The sequence below is a fragment of the Mytilus galloprovincialis genome, chromosome 7 (assembly GCF_965363235.1).
Source record: "Mytilus galloprovincialis chromosome 7, xbMytGall1.hap1.1, whole genome shotgun sequence".
Taxonomy (NCBI): domain Eukaryota; kingdom Metazoa; phylum Mollusca; class Bivalvia; order Mytilida; family Mytilidae; genus Mytilus; species Mytilus galloprovincialis.
In genome coordinates this window covers 7,699,561-7,722,722 of record NC_134844.1, presented here as the reverse complement: position 1 = coordinate 7,722,722, position 23,162 = coordinate 7,699,561, and the positions used below count along the sequence as shown (strand labels likewise).

At 32.9% G+C, this 23,162-nt stretch overlaps 1 long non-coding RNA gene across 1 annotated transcript; it reads left to right on the top strand.

Annotated features, from left to right (window-relative positions):
* The first annotated feature begins 3,011 nt into the window (after window positions 1–3,011).
* Window positions 3,012–7,605, top strand: LOC143082232 (uncharacterized). Its single transcript, XR_012980318.1, has 3 exons — window positions 3,012–4,408; window positions 5,216–5,289; window positions 6,018–7,605. It is a non-coding gene; the product is annotated as an uncharacterized LOC143082232 (long non-coding RNA).
* Window positions 7,606–23,162: the final 15,557 nt, after the last annotated feature.

Below are 23,162 nucleotides of genomic sequence, written 5' to 3'. Positions count from 1 at the left end.
TCATGGGAAGGGGGAATTGAATTATGTCGTGATGGAAGTAATGGATACATTGTTTTCATGGGAAGGCGGAATTGAATTATGTCGTGATGGAAGTAATTGATACATTATTTTCATGGGAAGGCCGAATTGAGTTATGTTGTGATGGAAGTAATGGATACATTATTTTCATGGGAAGGCCGAATTGAATTATGTCGTGATGGAAGTAATGGCTGATACATTATTTTCATGGGAAGACCGAATTGAATTATGTCGTGATGGAAGTAATGGATACATTATTTTCATGGGAAGGCCGAATTGAATTATGTTGTGATGGAAGTAATGGATACATTATTTTCATGGGAAGGCCGAATTGAATTATGTCGTGATGGAAGTAATGGATACATTATTTTCATGGGAAGGCCGAATTGAATTATGTCGTGATGGAAGTAATGGATACATTATTTTCATGGGAAGGCCGAATTGAATTATGTCGTGATGGAAGTAATGGCTGATACATTATTTTTACGGGAATTTTCCTTTTAAATATTTTGAATAAAAACATAAAAATTTATTTAATTTTAACGATAAAAACAAAAGATTTTAGATTAACAAAATTTAGCAATATTTTTTTTTTTTTTTATTAAATTTCAAACAAATCACTTAAATTTATTAAAGAAGCATTAAAATATATCCATGTAATTGTTGAGTAAAAATGCTTTTTTAAAGTAATTATCTTTTTCTGAATTAAAATAAATAACTGTTATTTTTTCCAAATTTAAATAAATAACCATTCCATTTCCTAAATTTAGATATCAAAATTTAGCTCACAATAACTAAATTAGTTTGAAAATTTTAATGTTTCACTGAGATTTGGACTTCCAACAACTTGAATTTAACAATACTGTATTATTATAGTGTCTGATTGCAACATGAATACATTACTTACTTTTTTGTCGAGCCTGCAACTTTTGTTGCAGAAAGCTCGACATAGGGATAGTGATCCGGCGGCGGCGGCTACGGCGGCGGCGGCGGTGTTAGCTCACTTCTTTAAAGCTTTATATTTTAGAAGGTGAAAGACCTGGATGCTTCATACTTTGTATATAGATGCCTCATGTTACGAAGTTTCCGTCAGTCACATGTCCAATGTCCTTGACCTCATTTTCATGGTTCAGTGACCACTTTAAAAAAAAGTTCAGATTTTTTGTAATGTTGAATTCTCTCTTATTATAAGTAATAGGATAACTATATTTGGTATGTGCGTACCTTGCAAGGTCCTCATGCCCGTCAGACAGTTTTCACTTGACCTCGACCTCATTTCATGGCTCAGTGAACAAGGTTAAGTTTTGGTGGTCAAGTCCATATCTCAGATACTATAAGCAATAGGGCTAGTATATTCGGTGTATGGAAGGACTGTAAGGTGTACATGTCTAACTGGCAGGTGTCATCTGACCTTGACCTCATTTTCATGGTTCAGTGGTTATAGTTAAGTTTTTGTGTTTTGGTCTGTTTTTCTCATACTTTATGCAATAGGTCTACTATATTTGTTGTATGGAATGATTGTAAGGTGAACATGTCTAGCGGACAGATGTCATCTGACCTTGACCTCATTTTCATAGTTCAGTGGTCAAAGTCGAGTTTTTCAGTTTTTGGTCTTTTTATCTGATACTATATGCCATAGGTCAACTATATTTAGTGTATGGAAATATTTGATGATTTATATATTAGTCGCGCAGGTTTTATTTGACCTTGACCTCATTTTCATGGTTCATTGCTCAGTGTTAAGTTTTTGTGTTTTGGTCTATTTATCTTAAACTATAAGTATTAGGTCAACTATATTTGTTGTATGGAAGCATTGTTAGCTGTACATGTCAGCCTGGCATTGTTCATCTGACCTTGACCTCATTTTCATGGTTCATTGGTCTTTGTTTAGTTATCTTGGTTAATGTAACGTTTAAGTGACAGTTGTAATAAAGCTTTATACTTAGGACTATCAACATAATATCAATGATTAGTAAAGAAGGCGAGACATTTCAGTGTGTGCACTCTTGTTTTAAATTGTTTAAAAATTGAACACTAGCAAGTCAGTAGAACATTACCTATAAACTAGACATGAAACCCAATCACCATACCCCATCACTATACCCCATCACTATACCCAATCACCAAACCCAATCACTATACCCCATCACTATTCCCCATCACCATACCCCATCACTATACCCAATCACCAAACCCAATCACCATACCCCATCACTATACCCCATCACTATACCCCATCACTATACCCCATCACCATACCCCATCACTATACCCCATCACTATACCCAATCACCTTACCCAATCACAATATGGATAGAATAAAAGGTTAAGGTTATACTGGCTTGCTGATGTTTTCTTCTTCGTTTTCTTTAATTATCCCCTCGACCCACATAGCAACAGCTTTATATATAGTTGACCTGGGACTGAGCTTTGGAGCAGGTTGGGTGGAATAAGGCAACATCCAGGAACTGGAATTTAAGAGCTCAAAGGTCTTGGAGGAGAGGCCTAGGGGTCGGATGAAAGGGAGAGTGAGACTCCAGGCACTTGTATTTAAGGGCAACAGGGTAGGGGATAGTTAACCCAAAACAAATCCAGGGACTTATTTTTAAGAGCATGGGGGTCGGGGAGGGTTATCCCATGGGGGTCCAGGGACTTGTTTTTAAGGGCTTGGGGGTCCGGGAGGGTTACCCCATGGGTGTCCAGGGACTTGTTTTTATGGGATTAGGGGTCGGGGAGGATTACCCCATGGGAGTCCAGGATCTTGTTTTTAAGGGATGGGGATTGGGGAGGGTTAACCCATGGGAGTCCAAGGACTTGTTTTTAAGGGATTTGGGGTCAGGGAGGGTTACCCCATGGGAGTCCATGCAGGGACTTGTTTTTAAGAGATGGGGGTCGGGGAGTGTTACCCCATGGAAATCCAGGGACTTGTTTTTAAGGGCTTTGGGTCGGGGAGGGTTATCCCATGGGAGTCAGGGACTTGTTTTTAAGGGATTGGGGGTCGGGGAGTGTTACCCCATGGAAATTCAGGGACTTGTTTTCAAGGGCTTTGGGTCGGGGAGGGTTATCCCATGGGAGTCAGGGACTTGTTTTTAAGGGTTTTTGGGTCAGGGAGGATTACCCCATGGAAATCCAGGGACTTGTTTTTAAGGGCTTGGGGTCGGGGAGGGTTAACCCATGAGAGTCCAGTCTATGTGAGGGCTTGGAGGTTGGGGAGGGCTACTCCATGGCCTAGTGTAATAGAGAGTTGCTGGGTAAGGAGGGGAAGAAAGTAATGTGTTGGTGTTGTAATTTCACACTGTTCTGATACTGTTTAGTTGCTTTAAAGTTTGTGAAGTACAAATAACCCTGTACTTTTGGATGAAATGCATTATAAATTTCAAAATAATGAACACTTTCGTTTTTGAATTTAAATACATAACACTTTCTTTTCTAGATTTTAAAGAAATAACTTTCTTTTCTGAATTAAAATAAATAACACTTTCTTTTCTGGATTTTAAATAATTCCTTTTCTAGTTTTTAGATAAATAACCATTCCTTTTTCTAAATTTAAATAAATAAACCTTCCTTTTTAAAAATTTAAATAAATAATCCTTCCTTTTTTAAAATATATAAATAAATAAACCTTACTTTTTATTAGATTTGAATAAATAACCATTTCTTTTTTTAAATTTGAAAAAATAACAATTTCTTTTTTTAAATTTGAATAAATAACAATTTCTTTTTCTTAATTTAAATAAATATATAAACCTTCTTTTTTCTTAATTTGAAATAATGACCCCTTTTTTTTGTGTGCTGGTGGTGTTACCACAGGTTTGTGTATGCGTCTAGTGTGGTTGGGAGTCATAGACTCTTACACTGCCGCTGGATAGCTTATATTCATAGGTGAAAAGAAAGCTGAGTGTGTAAGTCTTTCCTTCCAGTACATAGCCTCTACACTAACAAGACTTCTACAGTGCCTCCCCGTGACAGCACATGGTAACTAGGATCTAGTGTCCTAGGCTTTACTGTAGAGGATCTCGGAGTAGCAAGGTCCCTAGAGATGAAGTGTGTAGGCTGATCGACATGCAGACATCCCTACACTCATCAACCTTGCCCCAGTTATGGGTTAAATAGCCCGCTGGATGATGGTCATCAGTCTTCAAAGGATGTCTAGGAGAAGAAAACTCTGATATGAAATTTTTGGTAGATTTGACTCTTCAGCCTTGGTTTGCAATTGATCTAAATGAAATAAAGCTTGAGTAAATATTCTCTGGTTCTTCAGGTTTGGGATTGAGAAATATGCCAACAACCTATCCTTGTAAAAAGGAAGAATGATTATATACTGATTAATCTCCCAGATGAGGAACATCACAACTGGGTCTGCATGAAGCTTTAACATTCGAAAGACAAGGTAAATATGCATAAGGTACATGTAGTTGATGTCTAGTCATTTCATTTCAGCAGCTATGATTTTGATGTACAAGTTCGCATTTTAGTGTAGAAAAGGGAGAAATTTCTAAGGAAGAAATCTGACACTAACCAGAAAACCAGATTGAGTAACTAACCCAATAAAATAGAAAATTTTAAAAACATTGGTGCTTCTGAACCAAAATACGTATTACATACATTATGTAAATACTTCACATTTAATATTATACGTTATAAATGAAAATGCTGTATTTACTATACTAAAATAAAATTCAGTGTATTGAAAACTCACCACACTATTCTCTCTCACTCTCTTTCTCTTTCTATATATCTTCCTCTCTCTCTTTCCAGTGTTCAAACTGCTCTTATATTTGTATTTAAAAAAAAAATTGATTCCTATTATTGAAAGATGTATTGATTAGATAATATCTATATGTTTATATATTATATATTGCAATAATATTTGTGTATCATCACATACATCTAAACAATTACATGTATATTCATAGCAATTTGATATTTACACCTGGCCCATTGGACCTATATGTCACTTTAGCAATAGTATATCTTATTTATCTGTATTAACTGCTATGATTAGATGTTGATAAAATTGACTAAATTTCATATACATGTATAAATATCGAAATAAGATGTGGTAATTAATTGTCAATGAGACAACTGACTCCACCAGAGACTAAAAGATATACAAGTTAACAACTATTGGTCAACATACGACCTTTAATAAGTGTTTTTACTACCATCTCAGTTAAGGATTCATTTTTTTTTTCAGTTATCCTGGATATTTATTGAAGTAAAATCTAAGGAAAGTTAAGGACCTGGATGTAAAATAATATCAACTTTAAGGTATGTATGTTGACGGTAACAAAATCCTTGTTTCAAGGTAACATTAAAGATAATGAACGGTTCTAGTTTATTGCTTCTATAATAATACAATACCTAATTACAGATATAGAAATATGAAGATGTGTGTGATATGATTGCATTTTAGAAAACTCTCCAAAAAACCAAATGACATATAAATTAACAGCTATAAGTCACAATTCTGCCTTCAAAAATGAGTAAAACCCATACCACATACATGTTACGTTAGCTATAAATTGGCCAAAAAATGAAAATTGTAAAAAAATTCAGTCGAGAAAACAAACTGCCTAATTCATGTCCAAAATAATGAACAAAACAAATATGTTACACAGCAACAAACATTAACCACTGAATAACTGGCACATACAGAGTGTGGCAGGGTTAAACTAGTTTGAAGGCGTATTGTCTTTATCCATGAAATCTTTGGTTGAATGAAAATTTTTAATCCATGGTGCCTGAAAAAATTGACATGTTTATTTTAAACAAATCTGAAGCAAAATGTAAGTACAATGATGGCATTTCATACTTAAGATGCCATAAGATTTGATACAATTCTGAACTGCTTTATATGAAGAATTTCTTCAGTCTCTGTCTCCTGGCTATTCCATATATGGATACAATGTAAATATCTTCTGACATCAACATTATATATAATTTTTTGTGAATTTTAGTTTACATGTTTTGAATGAAATTTTATTTTCTATTTGTAGACAAAGCGTGCTTGTTAATTTAAAAATCAACTGAAGCAGAAGAATGGATTCTGTTGTTCTGAGGAACTTGGAAACACTTATTTACAAAAAAATATGTAGTAATACAATTATGTTTACTCTGAGAGATAGAAAGAGGGGGAGAGTCAGTTGTAAAGATTTATTCTTTTAAACCAGATATGTTGATTACTTTTGAATTTCATAGGCCTACAGTTCCCCCTAAATAGTCTTAATTAATACATGTACTAGGTGTTTAATGTAAGACTTTGATGTGACTTGTGAGAACAACCAGCTGCCATTGGTAAAAATTAATTTTTATGCCCTTTTAGTTGGGAGGGGGGGGCATATTGTTTTACTCCTGTTCTAACTTCCTACTGTCCTATTATGAGTAAATAAATATAAGAAGATGTGAAATGTTGACAATGAGACAACTCTTCATCCAAATCACTACAGATAATTCCAGATAACTACTCCTAGAGTTTAATGAGTTATCTCCCATATTTGAAGGTACTTTTGGTAACAGTATTTCGTGATAAGGCTGATGCAAATAGGAGACAACTCTTAATTTTTTTATAAAAAGATTTTAACTTGTTTTTGAATTTAACAAACTAAGCATAAGTTGTGAGAAGTGGAAACTAGCAGGCTGAGATTTAGGGTTAAGGGGTGGGAATACACTGCTTACAATGCTTATCTCTTCATATGAGCTAGTTTGTTCACTGCATGGAAGGCCTGCAATAAATAAGAATGTATTGGTTTACTTATAATTGTTATATATTTTATGTTAGATATGCTATATCAGATGTAAATAAAGTAAGATGACAGTATTATTAAGAGCTCTCTGAATAAAATCAGCTTGTAAACATAAGTCTAGATAATGCATTAAGTGGTTTGGTCTGACATGGTGATTTCAAATTATATTTACGTCATCATCATCTCCAAAGTGTTTCCATTCTCAATTTTATCTGATATTAAACGCCCTTTCCTCACAATCATGACTTCATTTTTAAGTTTAATGAGTTATCTCCCTTATTTGTAGGTACTTTTGGTAATAGTATTTCATGATAAGGCTTATGCAAATAGGAGACAACTCTTATTTTTTGTAGAAAAGATTTTTTTAAACTTGTTTATGAATTTAATGGTAAATCTTGTGACTTTGTAAATTTTTTCTCAGCTTTAAAACAATATCTAACACCCTGCCCATGAAATTGAATGTTGCTCCTCATGATTTTAGCCAGTGAATTCTTTTGCAATAGTTTAAAAGAAATGTCAAATAGTATTTCATAATGCATTTAAAAGAATGGTATATTTTATAGAATGCTAATATTGTTTTACTTGTATGTTTAGTAGTCACAAAAAAATGTAATATATTATTATTTGTTTTACTTTTTTCAAGTGGAATAGATTGTAAAGTTGAAATTTCTGTAACAATTAAACACCTAAGATTCTTCCATAGAATATGTATGAGGGTTTTCTAAAGCAGGGTGTATGTTTTTTTCAATATTACCATATTCTTATATCTTAGGTAACAGTATTATACAAGGTGATTGCTACATTAATCATTTCTCATTTTAATAAATAACATTAATTTGAACTTTTTTTTGTTTCTTTAAAATGATATTTAGAACAGCTTTTTAAAAATAAGCTTGTTTCAGTTATTTTGAGTTTTCATCCCTGGCTGGGTCAGACCACACAAGACTAAAAGCTGGTATTTGCTATGTATCTGCTTGGTACACAACATTTAGTAGCAATACATACTAAAGAGACTGGTTGGCTTGTAATAATATATCTGGGTATATTGATATCTATAGAATAATATTTTAGTGTATAGTGATTCTATAGATATAAGAAGATGTGGTATGAGTGTCAATGAGACAACTCTCCATCTGCTGAATTATGTTTTGGGGTATGGTGATTCCTGTCGGTTTTGAGGTTCACTTTAAATTCAATGGTAATCATTTCAAACTGTTTTTTTCGCTTGTTTTTTTTTTTACATAGATCAGGCCATAATGGTTTCTGCATTTGAAATTGTATCATGTTTTATTATATTGGCCCCTTTTAAAACTTGCTTGCAGTGACCTTTTAACACCTACATCATGAAATAAGTACCTACTAATTTGTACTACTAGTACATAGTAATAACACTGTCTGTCATCTGACTCTTGTGTAACCTTGGATCAAGAATATCGTGACCTGTTATGTTTTGTGCACAGTATACCTTTAAAATGAAGGTACATTATCATTCATTTGATAGTTATTTAAAAGCTATATGGAGGTAATCTGACTAGCATTTGTATGACATAAATGTGTCATTTTTCATGCAAAGACTTGCAAGGCAAAAAGAAGAACCATATTGCATTAGATACCATAATCGTTTATTGGGAAAGACTGTACTTTGACATTTTCATAGCTTTCTTTTGGTTTTACTCTATTGTTGAGTTACTGTCGCATTGTATTTACCCAAACGGTGACATATTCTTGGATCCTTTTGAAAACCTTCAAGGAAACCAACTAAAACTGGACTACTGAGTACATTTGTACTTTAATAAAAAAAAATATTTCACTTCTTACCACAGGAAACTTGGATGCAATGTTTTTATTAGCTCACCTGGCCCAAAGGGCCAAGTGAGCTTTTCTCAGCACTTGGCGTCCGGCGTCCGTCGTCCGTCGTCTGTCGTCCGTCGTCTGTCGTCCGTCGTCGTCTGGCGTCGTTAACTTTTACAAAAATCTTCTCCTCTGAAACTACTGGGCCAAATTTAACCAAACTTGGCCACAATCATCATTGGGGTATCTAGTTTAAAAAATGTGTCTGGTGACCCGGTCAACCAACCAAGATGGCCGCCATGGCTAAAAATAGAACATAGGGGTAAAATGCAGTTTTTGGCTTATAACTCAAAAACCAAAGCATTTAGAGCAAATCTGACATGGGGTAAAATTGTTCATCAGGTCAAGATCTATCTGCCCTGAAATTTTCAGATGAATCGGACAACCCGTTGTTGGGTTGCTGCCCCTGAATTGGTAATTTTAAGGAAATTTTACTGTTTTTGGTTATTATCTTGAATATTATTATAGATAGAGATAAACTGTAAACAGCAATAATGTTCAGCAAAGTAAGATCTACAAATAAGTCAACCTGACCCAAATGGTCAGTTGACCCCTTTAGGAGTTATTGCCCTTTATAGTCAATTTTTAACCATTTTTCGTAAATCTTAGTTATCTTTTAGAAAAATCTTCTCCTCTGAAACTACTGGGCCAAATTAAACCAAACTTGGCCACAATCATCATTGGGGTATCTAGTTTAAAAAATGTGTCCGGTGACCCGGCCAACTAACCAAGATGGCCACCACGGCTAAAAATAGAACATAGGGGTAAAATGCAGTTTTTGGCTTATAACTCAAAAACTAAAGCATTTAGAGCAAATCTGACATGGGGGTAAAATTGTTTATAGGGTCAAGATCTATCTGCCCTGAAATTTTCAGATGAATCGGACAACCTGATGTTGGGTTGCTGCCCCTGAATTGGTAATTTTAAGGAAATTTTGCTGTTCTTGGTTATTATCTTGAACATTATTATAGATAGAGATAAACTGTAAACAGCAATAATGTTCAGCAAAGTAAGATTTACAAATAAGTCAACATGACCGAAATGGTCAGTTGACCAATATAGGAGTTATTGCCCTTTATAGTCAATTTTTAACCATTTTTCGTAAATCTTAGTAATCTTTTACAAAAACTTCTCCTCTGAAACTACTGGGCCAAATTAATCCAAACTTATCCACAATCATCTTTTGGGTATCTAGTTTAAAAAATGTGTCCGATGACCTGGCCATCCAACCAAGATGGCCACCATGGCTAAAAATAGAACATAGGGGTAAAATGCAGTTTTTGGCTTATAACTCAAAAACCAAAGCCTTTAGAGCAAATCTGACACGGGGGTCAAATTGTTTATCAGGTCAAGATCTATCTGCCCTGAAATTTTCAGATAAATCGGACAACCCGTTGTTGGGTTCCTGCCCCTGAATTGGTAATTTTAAGGAAATTTTACTGTTTTTGGTTATTATCTTGAAAATTATTATAGATAGAAATAAACTGTAAACAGCAATAATGTTCAGCAAAGTAAGATTTACAAATAAGTCAACATGACCGAAATGGTCAGTTGACCCCCTAAGGAGTTATTGTCCTTTATAGTCAATTTTCAACAATTTTTATAAAATTTGTAAATTTTTACTAAAATTTTCCACTGAAACTACTGGGCCAAGTTCATTATAGATAGAGATAATTGTAAGCTGCAAGGATGTTCATTAAAGTAAGATGTACAAACACATCACCATCACCAAAATACAATTTTGTCATGAATCCATCTGCTTCCTTTGTTTAATAGTCACATAGACCAAGGTGAGCGACACAGGCTCTTTAGAGCCTCTAGTTTTAATTATTGTGGTAGGTTTATCAGTAGTTATTTTATAAACATAACATATCAGTAATAGCATTGTATACTTGATTACATGTATGGGAAGTTAAGTCGCCATCTGTGTTGCGGGTTCACAGATACTATACCTTCCATTTAGGTATAGTAACGTCCCCACCATACATATCAAGTATCTGCTAATACTGATATGAACTGAGTGAGATAGATCACTCAGTTGGACCGTGACCAAGTCTGTTGACTTGGTCAGACCAAGGGTCAGACAGCGACCGAGTCGTGGTCTAATCCTTTCCTTTGTACCATGCATGAACTGAGTGAGCTCGATCACTCAGTTCGATTTTAATGGGGATGTTTTTAATTTTTATCCAAATTTTAATCGGGGATGTTTTAAATTTTTATCCATATTTTAATTGGGGATGTTTTTAACTTTTTATCCAAATTTTAATCGGGAATGTTTTAAATTTTTATCCATATTTTAATTGGGGATGTTTTTAACTTTTTATCCAAATTTTAATCGGGAATTTTTTAAATTTTTATCCATATTTTAATTGGGGATGTTTTTAATTTTATCCAAATTTTAATCGGGGATGTTTTAAATTTTTATCCATATTTTAATTGGGGATGTTTTTAATTTTTATCCAAATTTTAATCGGGGATGTCCATATTTTAATTGGGGATGTTTTTAATTTTAATCCAAATTTTAATTGGGAATGTTTTAAATTTTTATCCATATTTTAATTGGGGATGTTTTTAACTTTTATCCAAATTTAATTGCGGAAGTTTTTATCTTTTGGGGATGTTTTTAATTTTTATCCAAATTTTAATCGGGGATGTTTTAAATTTTTATCCATATTTTAATTGGGGATGTTTTTAACTTTTTATCCAAATTTAATTGAGAAAGTGTTTATCTTTTGGGGATGTTTTTAAAAGATAATTGGGGATGTATTTAACTTTTTATCTAAATTTTAATTGGGGATGGGCTTTTTAATTTGTTAACTGGGTCAGGTTTTTTTTTTATATTGGCTGTATAAGTCATGCTTTAGTCAAATCAGAGACTCTAAAATTGGTACTCCAAAAGGAAGAGACTGGTGGTCACTGCGGCCATTTGTTTCGGTGAACTAGCACCTTAAAGTCCAGATAACCCTCAGGCCAGCTGGCTAGTACATTAGCAGACAGGTACTTTTGTACCATTTGGCATTTTTTAAACTTTTGGCAATTTTTAATTTAGACTATTTTCTTTCATTTATTTTAAAATATTTTTTACACCTTTTGATTAAATATATATATTTTGGCTTCAAAATGGTTATCCAAGGATAATTTCTTTAATTAAAATTTACATCACACATTTTGGCTTATTGTAACTTTGGCTGTTACCTTAATTTTCAAAATAAATTATGATAACCATTTAATATTGAAATAAAAACTACAACTCCAAATTGGCTCAATATTAAAAAAAATAACGTATATGTTGAAAAGGTTAGATCTTCTTTTCAGAATTGAATTTTTTCATTCTTCCATGCCTGGTACTTCATGATTAAAATCTTTTCATCAACTAACACATTTTCATGGGGATATTTAACACACAGAGTAGGCTAACATAGGTGGTTAAGGTTGGTATGGATATGAGAGAAATGGAGGAAGGGTGAGGGTAAATAATGAGAGTGGTATGTATGGATATATGTTCTATAGGGAGAAAAAGGACAAATTGAGTAGATGAGGGTAATATTGAGAGTTGTATGTAAAGTAGTTGGGGACAGAATGTTAATTTCTTTATAAGGGCTTGATGTACTGGTCTAATGGAAGTGCAGTTTTCTTTTTTCTCTTGTGTAGTTCTTATTTTCTTAAAAAATCTGGAGTAAACATTTTAACTTCTTAAAGTATTGCTGTCAAAAATTAACAAGTTAACAGCCTTTCTTGTTACTGATTATGTGCTGCTTATAAATTAACAGTGTAGCACTTCTCAGTGACCAGATAGGGTTGCAGCTTTTCATCAATTTTAGCAGCATTATCTTACAGTTTTAGATGCAGTGATCAACACACTTAACACCTGATTAATGTTTCTTTCATTCTGAGAAAATTAGCTTTCCAGTCTTTTATAAATTTCTTGGTCTAATGTTTCTTCTGTATCTTTGCTGTTAAGTTTGTAGTTCATTCTCATCATGTGTGATTTTTGGGGAAAGACGGCTTCAATCCTATCAAATATGTTGTCTTAAGTTCAAGGTCACATATAGAAACAATGACGAGCAAAAATCCAACTGACTTTTGGGAAAAAATACGTAAATTAGGATCTAGAAGTAACAAATGTATACCACAGGAAGTCGTTGATGATAATGGTACTATAACTAGATCTGAACAAGAAGTTTTGGAAAGATGGCGTAGTGATTTTGAAAATTTATACAATGGTTTGTCGAGTGATGAATTTGATTCAGAACACTATATTCAAGCTAAAGTACACAAAAACCTATTAGAGGAAAATATGGAGGACCCCTTGTATATGCCGAATAATCTTTTAAATGTGAACATATCAAGAAATGAAATAAATTCTATAGTAATGCAAGCGAAACTACGATCTGCAAGTGGATATGACGAAATACCATACGATGTTTTAAAATTTCCTGTAGTTATTGAAATATTACACAATCTTTTTCAACTGATATTTGACTCGAGTTTAATTCCGTCTGCCTGGAGAAAATCCATAATTTGTCCTATATTGAAGGATCCGTCGTCAGATGCACGTATTCCGATGAATTACAGAGGAGTCAGTCTATTATCATGTGTAAGCAAACTCTATAGCGCATTTGTTAACAAGAGATTATCAACTTTTCTCGAGACTGAAAATATTCTTGCAGATGAACAGAATGGGTTCAGGAAAAATAGGTCTTGTGAAGATCATATTTTTACCTTAAACAGTATTGTGAGAAACAATCCCAACCTCTTTGCGGCATTCATTGACTTAAAAAAGTGCTTTGATTTCGTTGATAGAGACATGATGTTGTATAAGTTGCGCTTAAATAATATAGACGGCAAAATTTACAATTCAATTAAAAGCATTTATCAGCATACAAGCTCCTGTGTGCGTATCAACAATAAGCTGACGAATTGGTTTGACTGTAAATCTGGCGTAAAACAAGGGGATAACGTTTCTCCGACACTTTTCTCTATCTTCATCAACGATTTGGTTAAAGAAGTTAATGATTTGAATTTAGGATTTGATATTAATGGAAGACAGATTTCACTTCTACTTTACGCAGATGATATTGTTATGTTCGCAAAAAGTGAGGATGAACTTCAACAAATGTTAAATGTGATTCATAGCTGGTGTAAACGTTGGAGGGTTCTGATCAACACGGACAAATCTAAGTGCGTGCACTTTCGTAAAGGACGTAAAAAGCAGAGTGAATTTAACTTTTCAATCGGCAATAATGCGTTAAAAACAGTGGACGATTACAAATACTTAGGTGTAACTTTTAACTGTAAAGGTAACTTTAATTTACATGCAGAGACTCTGGCTAAAGGTGCAGGAAGAGCCTTAGGTAAAATTATTTCGAAAATCCATAGTTTAAAGGATTTTGGTTTTCAGTCTTATGAAAAACTTTTTAACTCGTGTGTTACTCCAATCCTCGACTACGCATCTGGAATATGGGGAAATAGGAAGTTCCAATCAATAGACAACGTACAGAACAGAGCAATTCGATATTACTTAGGCGTTCACAGATTTGCACCAATTCTAGCACTGTATGGGGATACTGGATGGATACCAAGTCAGTTTCGGCATTGGGTGAACATTATTCGATACTGGAATAGGCTTTTATCGTTTGAAGACGACCGATTAACGAAAGTGGTGTTCAATATGGATTATGATCGTTGCACAAACAATTGGTGTAGTGACACTAAAGATATTTTCACTAAACTCAATATGTTACATTATTACGAAAGTAGAACAATGGTGGATTTAAAATCTTTTGAACAAATTGTACGAACTTATTACAGTGATATATGGAGAGAGTCCTTGATAAATAAACCAAAGCTACGATCTTACTTAAACTTTAAAACAAACTTCGAACTAGAGCACTATGTTAAACTAAATCTTACAAAACACGAGCGATCTGTGCTAGCCCAGTTTAGATGCGGGATATTACCGATAAGAATTGAGACTGGTAGATATATTGGGGAACCAGTAGAAAACAGACTATGCCGATTTTGTAATTCTCAAAATGTTGAAAGTGAGCTACATTTTCTTATAAACTGCACATTTTATAATGATATCAGACAAACTGTTTTTAGCGAGATATTAATGGTGCCTGACTTTACGCAACTAGATGAGCAGGGAAAATTAACATTTCTAATGGTGAACCATCCAAGGAAAATAGCTAAATATTTAGCAGCGTCACTTTTCCGTAGAAAACGAACAGTTTACTCTAGTTAACATTCTTAAACTTTTTCACAAACATTAGATGAATAATATATGAACTTTTACAATCGTTAATTCTTAATCTATAATTATCTGTATTTAAATTTAAATTGGCAATTGACACGTGATATTAGAACATTTATATTGAACTAACAGTAAAAGGTGACTTATTGGTCCATTGGGCCGGGTGTATTATACATGTAATTTTATTTTGTAAAAATTTATGCTGATTTACACATGTCACTATAATAAACAATTTACTTACTTACTTACTTACTTATACCAACACAAACTAAAAGCAGTGTAGAAGCAGTGTTTTCACATATACAACCTTGCTAGGAAGTAAACTTAGAAATGGTAAATCAATACATGGAAGACCCCAAATAATTTTAGTCCACATATAAAGGGTAATTCATTTCAGGACAGTACCTTTGGAACATTTCACACTTGAGACTATTTTTGTGGAATGATTTCAACAATAGTTTACGTATTATATAAAACGCTATTCCAAATTATTCCATATGTCAAAAAAAAACCATTAATGATTACCAATTATTGGAGAGCCAACACATGAAACATCTATACTTAGATTACATTTATAAGTTTGCTAATAAGTCAATTCAAGGAGAACCACCATTAGGCAGCAACCATTTGATTTTCTGGGGGGGGGGGGGGGGGGGGGGGGGGGGGCTATGGGTTTTTTTCTACGCAAACTTTTTTTTTCGCCTTATATATATGTAAAAAAAAAGAAGATGTGGTATGATTGCCAATGAGACAAAATGACATAGAAAATAACTGTTATAGGTTGCTGTACGGCCTTCAACAATGAGCAAAGCACATACCGCATAGTCAGCTATAAAATGCCCTGAAAATGACAAATGTAAAATAAAGCAAACAAGAAAACTAATGGCCTTATTAATGTACAAAAAATACAAATATATAACACGTAAACAAATGACAACCACTGAATTACAGGCTCCTGACTTGGGACAGGCACATACTTACAGAATATGACAAAGTCAAACATGTTAGCGGGATCTTTTGCTTTTTCAGTATTTTACTAATACATTAACTTAGTTTTTTGCAGTGAATATTTACACAGTATCAGTCTGATTTTGATTATTTTTTTTATTAAAACTCCTTATTCTGCCCTAAAATCTGAACATTTTTAAATGTGATGATAATTTGATGAAGGCATATGTTATAATAATGTCTAATTGTTTCTGTTAAAGAAGATTTTAATCGATTGCATAAATGGTGTAGTTGTGATATCGATAATGTAGGGAAATTCCTTATAAACTGATATTTGGCATCATTTTGCAAAATTTATGACCGCATTTTGAAAAAAATTAACAGTAGCCACCTACATGAACAAATACTTTTGTTAGAATATTCCTCATTTACCAAATTTTGGGGTTTTCACCATAATTTCAAAAGGAAGGGGTGGTCCCACATATAAAATCTTAAAACATGGTTTAAAAAGGTTTCAAATCTCGTAAAAAGTTATGATTTGGTGAATCAACTCATTTGTCTATCTGTTGAGATAAAGCAACCATATTATGATTTCATTACTTTGAAGTTAATGTAGTCTGAAATTTGCCAAAAAAAATTTGACATGATTATTTAACTGGAAAATTACATTTAGCTGAATGCAGACCTGACTGAATTGCTATATTAATTTAACTCCCACTAATTTAATAATATTATTTGCACAGAAATAGATTTTTAATTGGGAAATGGACTTTTAAATGTTATTGTGTACCAAGTTTGAAGCAAGGTGAAGGGAAATGAACTACTGATATGATACACATACCATTATCTTAGTCTGTCCATATCAATGATTTTGTCATATCCAAGGATTTGTATAGTAAGGAGGTTCTTTTACTTTACAAATCCTTGCCATATCTATCTGCAAATGTGCACCCCACAAGTCACTATTTTCTGTGATTAATTTATTGGGTATCATAGCATAATATACAGAATGACATTCTTAATTGCCACCAATTGCTTGTGGGAAGAATTTGTAAAATAACTTGTTACAATGTTTGCAAAAATCTACTATAATCCTTAAAACTTTTAAAACAAACAAAAACAATAAAATAAATTAAAGAATAACACACCTTTTCCTGTGAAGAAATGTGTTTACATTAGAACAAAATATTAAGGCCAAAATGGAATCATTAATAGAATCTGTGATAAAAAAAAAACTCTAGAAAAGAATTGTATACAGACTAAGGTTCTTAGTGTGAGAAAAGACTTTTAAACAGTATAATTCAAATTCTAAATATTGCATATAAATCATAAAAAAGAGAGACATATGACATACTACTTTCATCTTTCCATTCCCACAACTATCATTCTGATTGGGAATGATTCACGAGGAAACCAATATAATCATAAGTCAGTTGACCTGTTATGTACAAAGAGGGATAACTCGAACATTTAAAAAAAAAAATTTAACACCACAGAGCATATAAACAGAACACATTAATTATATAATGTATCTTATTGTTATTAGTAAAGGATTGGGTAAAGATTTTTTTTATATATTTTACAGACTACTGCTTACATATGGACAGACGAATATATGTAGCTGTTACTTCCATTTTCATTTGGGTACTTTTTCCAAACAAAAGGGTAACCTATTCTACAACTGAGAAAAAATTGACTTAACTGGTAACACTTCTAACAGTCAGATATATATACAAACAAAGGAAGAAAGATAAGTTACCGATCATGATGCCAGTGGTGTCACCTTTGGTCTGATATTGGCGAATTTCTGATCAAGGATTGGAAGAAGGCTATTGATGATAATCAATATATTGCTGCTGTGTTGATGGACCACTCGAAAGCCTTTGATTGCCTTCCTCATAATTTATTAATTTTAAAACTAAAGGTACATGGATTATCTGAAACAGCTTTAAGCCTGATAGACAGATATTTAAGTAAAAGAAAACAATGTGTAAAAGTTGGTATAGATATGAGTACCTGGAAAGATATATATAAAGGTGTACCGCAAGGATCTATATTAGGACCTGTACTTTTTAATATTTTCTTGAATGACATTTTTCATTTTGTGTCAAGCAGTTCATTGTATAATTATTCAGATGACAATACTTTGTCATATTCACACTCTGACATAGACACTGTGGTAAATATTTAAGAAAACGAAAGCTAATAGAGCTAATAAATTGGTTCAGTCTAAATCATATGGAGACCAACCCTGACAAGTGTCAGGCAATAGCCATAGGCAAGAAAACTGAAAATAAAAATATTTCATTTAATTTAGATGGTAATATTATACATTGTGAAAAAGAAGTGAAATTACTTGGTGTAACAATTGACTATCAGCTTAAGTTTGATGCCCATAATTCTAACATTTGTAAAAAGTCATCAATACAGTTACATGTACTTAAACGTATTGGTAAACATCTAACAAAATTAGGTAGACTTACTATATGCTATTCATTTATTATGTCAAATTTTAACTATTGTCCTGTAATATGGCACTTCTGTGGTGATTGTTATACCAGAAAACAGAGAAAATACATGAGCGTCCCCAAAAATGTATATATGAAGACTACTGTAGTAGTACTTATCAACAACTGTTAATTAAATCAAAATTACCAAGTTTAGAAATCAGAAGAATTAGAATGATAGCAATTGAGGTATTGAAAATTATTAATAAACAATGTCCATTATATCTACATGAACTTATTGAAATTAAAAAATGTAATTAACTCTTTTAGAAATAACAACATAGCAGAGGTTCCCAGGGTAAGGACAACTACCCATGGGCTACACTCATTTAGATATGCAGGAGCCAAACTCTGGAACAAACTGCCAAATAAGATGAGGGAAGAAATGCCATTGGGTCAGTTTAAAAGTTTGGTTGGTAATTGGGAGGCAGTGGCGGATCCAGAACTTTTCCTAAGGGGGGTGGGGAGGGCGCTGACTGACCTAAGGGGGGCCCGCTCCAGTCATGCTTCAATGATTCCCTATATAATCAACCAAATTTTTCCAACGAAAAGGGGGGCATCAGCCCCCCCCCCCTTGGATCCGCCTATGGGAGGGCAGTTCTTGTCGGTGTTCCTCCTGCAGATCTCAGTGAGCAGGAGATCAGTTTATTTATTTATCTTGTATACTCTGGCTTTTAAATTTTGCTGCATATTTTTTTTATTTGCATGTGTTCTTAAAATGCTTGAATTACTTTTAGTGCTTTATAATAGCTATTACATGCATATTAGTTTATCTTCATTTTATGTTTGCTTTATATGCTTTAATTGTGATTATTAATTGCTGTGCTTGATAACATTATTCATTTTGCATGATGTGCTTATGTTTTATGTGTTTTATGTATTGTGCTTGTCATATATATACATGTATGTCGGATAAAAGCTCTACAGAGATGATGTTGTATTGTTATATATATATGACCGGAACTCCAGGAACTGTCAATATGGCTTAGCATAATCTATAAAGATCCGGCACATGTGAACCAACGAACAACAGAATCCTGACTTGGGACAGCACATACAGATTGTGACGGGTTTAACATGTTTGTGAGCCCCTAACCCGCCTCCTTACCTTGGAAATTTGTGTAACAGTATAACAAAAACGGTAGTCCTATAACATATGACTTCGCATTTTTATTCAATTTTTTAACGTTTTTATACTGATATTTTCAGTTTTTATTTTTTTTTAATGCGATTCTATTTTTATTTTGGCATATATCTTTGTAGTCTTTGTGCCGTGTTTGGAAATTTTTAAAATTGTACCAGCGTCTGTGATGTTCGTTTTAATTGTATAAATTTCAAGATTTTGATAGTGTCTTAATTTAAATATATTGACATGATTCATTTAACATCGTGTTATTACCGAGTAAGGATATCTGTTATCCGAAATATCTAACATATTGTTCGTTTTATTGTGTTTTTTTGGTGATGTTGTACCCTTTTAGACTTGTTATATATTATATTTTGTAGTGTACTGAATCATGATAATTATATGATCCATCGCCCCGTAAGATTTATCGTTGACTATTTATTCAGTCATTTTATATATATTACTGGCATTTTCTAAATTTAGGCATTTTGTAAAATGACTGAATTTTCAGGCAATTTATAAAATGCCTAACCTTGACAGGCATTATACAAAATGACTAAAAATACCTAGTCATTTTGTAAAATGACTGAAATTTTGAAGCAAAATTCAACAAATTGCCTGTTCAGTTTCAGGCAATTTGTGGAAGTATGTTATTATTGACAAAAACGGACATAAATACAATATCTTGCAAAGGATTAAATATCTAATGGTTCGGTAGAATAAATTTATTTTCCAAAAAACAGCTGGGAAGGTTTTTGTATGTTTTAGAAATTCTGGATTCAAAAAAGTAAATCAATGTAACATGTGAAGCAGAGAAAAAGATTTTTTTTAAATGACTGATTGTTTATTGTTTGCTTTCAGTCGCAAATATGTCATGCATATTCTAGACGTGAACAATTTGGTTACAATTCATATGGGTTATTTCTGTGAGGGGATTGACCCAGATAAAGGACATACATTTCAACTACCGCTTGCACTTGAAATGAAGGTATTTTGGATAGGCACAGTAAATTCCACATGCAGAACAGCCATAAATAAAATAAAAATGTAGAGTTCTTAACGTGGAGAAAGTATGGCATTTTACTAACATATGATAATATTTAATATTCCAATTCAGAAATAATGTTTTCATTTATACACCTACATCGAAACAAATCCCCCTCTACAATATGGGTTTTGTCATACAAGGCTGTGTTTTGATGTGATGCATAATATGGTTGGTAGTGTCATCTGATACATTTTTCAATCAAGATAGCCTATTGCAAATTGTTGCTAGAATTAAATTTATTTTTGCAAAAGATAACAATATTTAAAAAAAATGATTTACATAGACTATAAAGGCAATAACTATATATAAGGGATCAATTGACAATTGCTTATTGCGAAACACAATGTTAAGTGTTTTGTCGGTAAAGGTAATGGAAGAGCCAATGTAACTATGATGATTCCAGTTTCTTCAAATATGGTTGAAGTTCTAAAACCAGATTTTACACAAACAAATTATGTATTTACAAAAGTTTAGAACAAATATTGTGTAACAGTTCTGTCATCCAAACATTTTGAGAAATGATAAATAATAGTCCATTTTTTTTGGAATAATTCATTAAAATTTATTCTTGATTATTTATTCTTATTTTTTAATTCAGTAATAATTATTATAAATCAAACTGTTCTGATGTTCAAAGCTTTCAATTGTTTTTATTTTTAATATTTCATTCTTTAAAAATAATTTCAGGCATTTTGTAAAATGCCTCTCAATTTTTCCAGGCATTTTGTAAAATGCCTAGAAAAATTAGTCATTATGTATAATGACTGAATCTTGCAGGCATTTTAGAGAATGCCTAACATTTTCAGGAATTTTACAAAATGCCTAAATTTAGAAAATGCCTGTAACATATATATATAATATATATATATATATAAGTACGTCTGAGCCAGTGACAACTCTACAACAGATTTATCTATCGGATCACCAGCAGTGGTGGTGATACATGGCTGTATACATTATGTATATATATGCAACTCGTCTAAACATCAACCCAACAATGTTAGATCTGTAAATTTGCTTTCGCAAATGTTTTGTTCTTCCCTCGCCGGGATTCGAACCCATGCTACTGTGATATCGTGACAGTAGCACGTGTTCGAATCCTGGCGAGGGAAGAACAAAACATTTGCGAAAGCAACTTTACAGATCTAAGGCAGCAACCATTTGATATTCGGGGGGTTGGGGGGGGGGGGGCTATGGTTTTATTTTCTGTACAAACTTTTTGTTTCGCCTGCGGCGAAAAACAATATATTTTTTTCGCGACAAGTCGAAAACAATTATTTTCTTTCAATTTTAGCATTACATGTAGTGGCAGCTGAGGGTGAAACAAACATTTTTTTTTTATTCATCAAAAACAAATTATTTTTCTCCAAAAAATAAACATAGCCCCCCCCCCCCCCCCCCCCCCCGAAAATCAAATGGTTGCTGCCTAACATTGTTGGGTGATGTTTAGACGAGTAATATATATATATATATATATATAAGCGAGTCTAAATTGAAAACTACGTTCAAACCTATGATTGAGTTGGATAAAAACCGCAATTTTTATACGTGTGCATGTAAAACAAATTTCGTTGTAGAAGGGTCTAAATACAGCACAAACAACATTTTCCAAAAGACCAAACAGATGAAGAAGTATATTTAAAGAAAACGCATTTGACTAATAGATCGAACAACTGATGTTCTTTAACCCTGTTGACTGCCATTGACGATTCCTAAATAAAAATGATCACAAGATGTAACAAAATGGATCTTAATATAAATTTAATACTAAACAGAAAACAAGTACTAGTAACTTGTGGCCACGATGTTATGCCACAAACATAAGGTGTTAATATTTTTTTGAACACCAGATCCGGATTTCGACAATAAATGTCTCTTCAGTGATGTTAGGGATCGAAACGGTATTTGGAAGACCATATAAATTTAGATAGACTCTTGAATTCTAAGAGTCAATATAGGATGATCGGATCATATAAACCGGAGGGAAAATATGATACAAGCCCAAACGAAAAAATATAAACGAGTCTAAATTGAAAACTACGTTCAAACCTATGATTGCGTTGGGTAAAAACGGCAATTTTTATACGTATGCATGTAAAACAAATTTCGTTGTAGAAGGGTCTAAATACAGCACAAACAACATTTTCCAAAAGACCAAAAAAAGTGAAGAAGTAAATTTAAACAAAACGCATTTGACTAACAGGTTGAACAACTGATGTTCTTTAACCCTGCTGACTGCCATTGGCGATTGCCAAATTAAATTGATCACGAGATGTAACAAAATGGATCTTAATATAAATTTAATACTAAACAGAAAACAATAAACGTGTGGTCCAGATGTTATGCCACAAACATAAGGTGTCAATATTTTTTTGTACACCAGATCTAGATTTCGACAATATATGTCTCTTCAGTGATGTTAGGGATCGAAACGGTATTTGGAAGGCCATATAATTCACCCTCAATTTAAGATAGACTCTTGAATTTTAAGAGTCAATATAGAATGAACGGATCATATAAACTGGAGGGAAAATATGATACAAGCCCAAACGAAAAATATAAACGAGTCTAAATTGAAAACTACGTTCAAACCTATCACTGCGTTGGATAAAAACCGCAATTTTTATACGTGTGCATGTAAAACAAATTTTGTTGTAGAAGG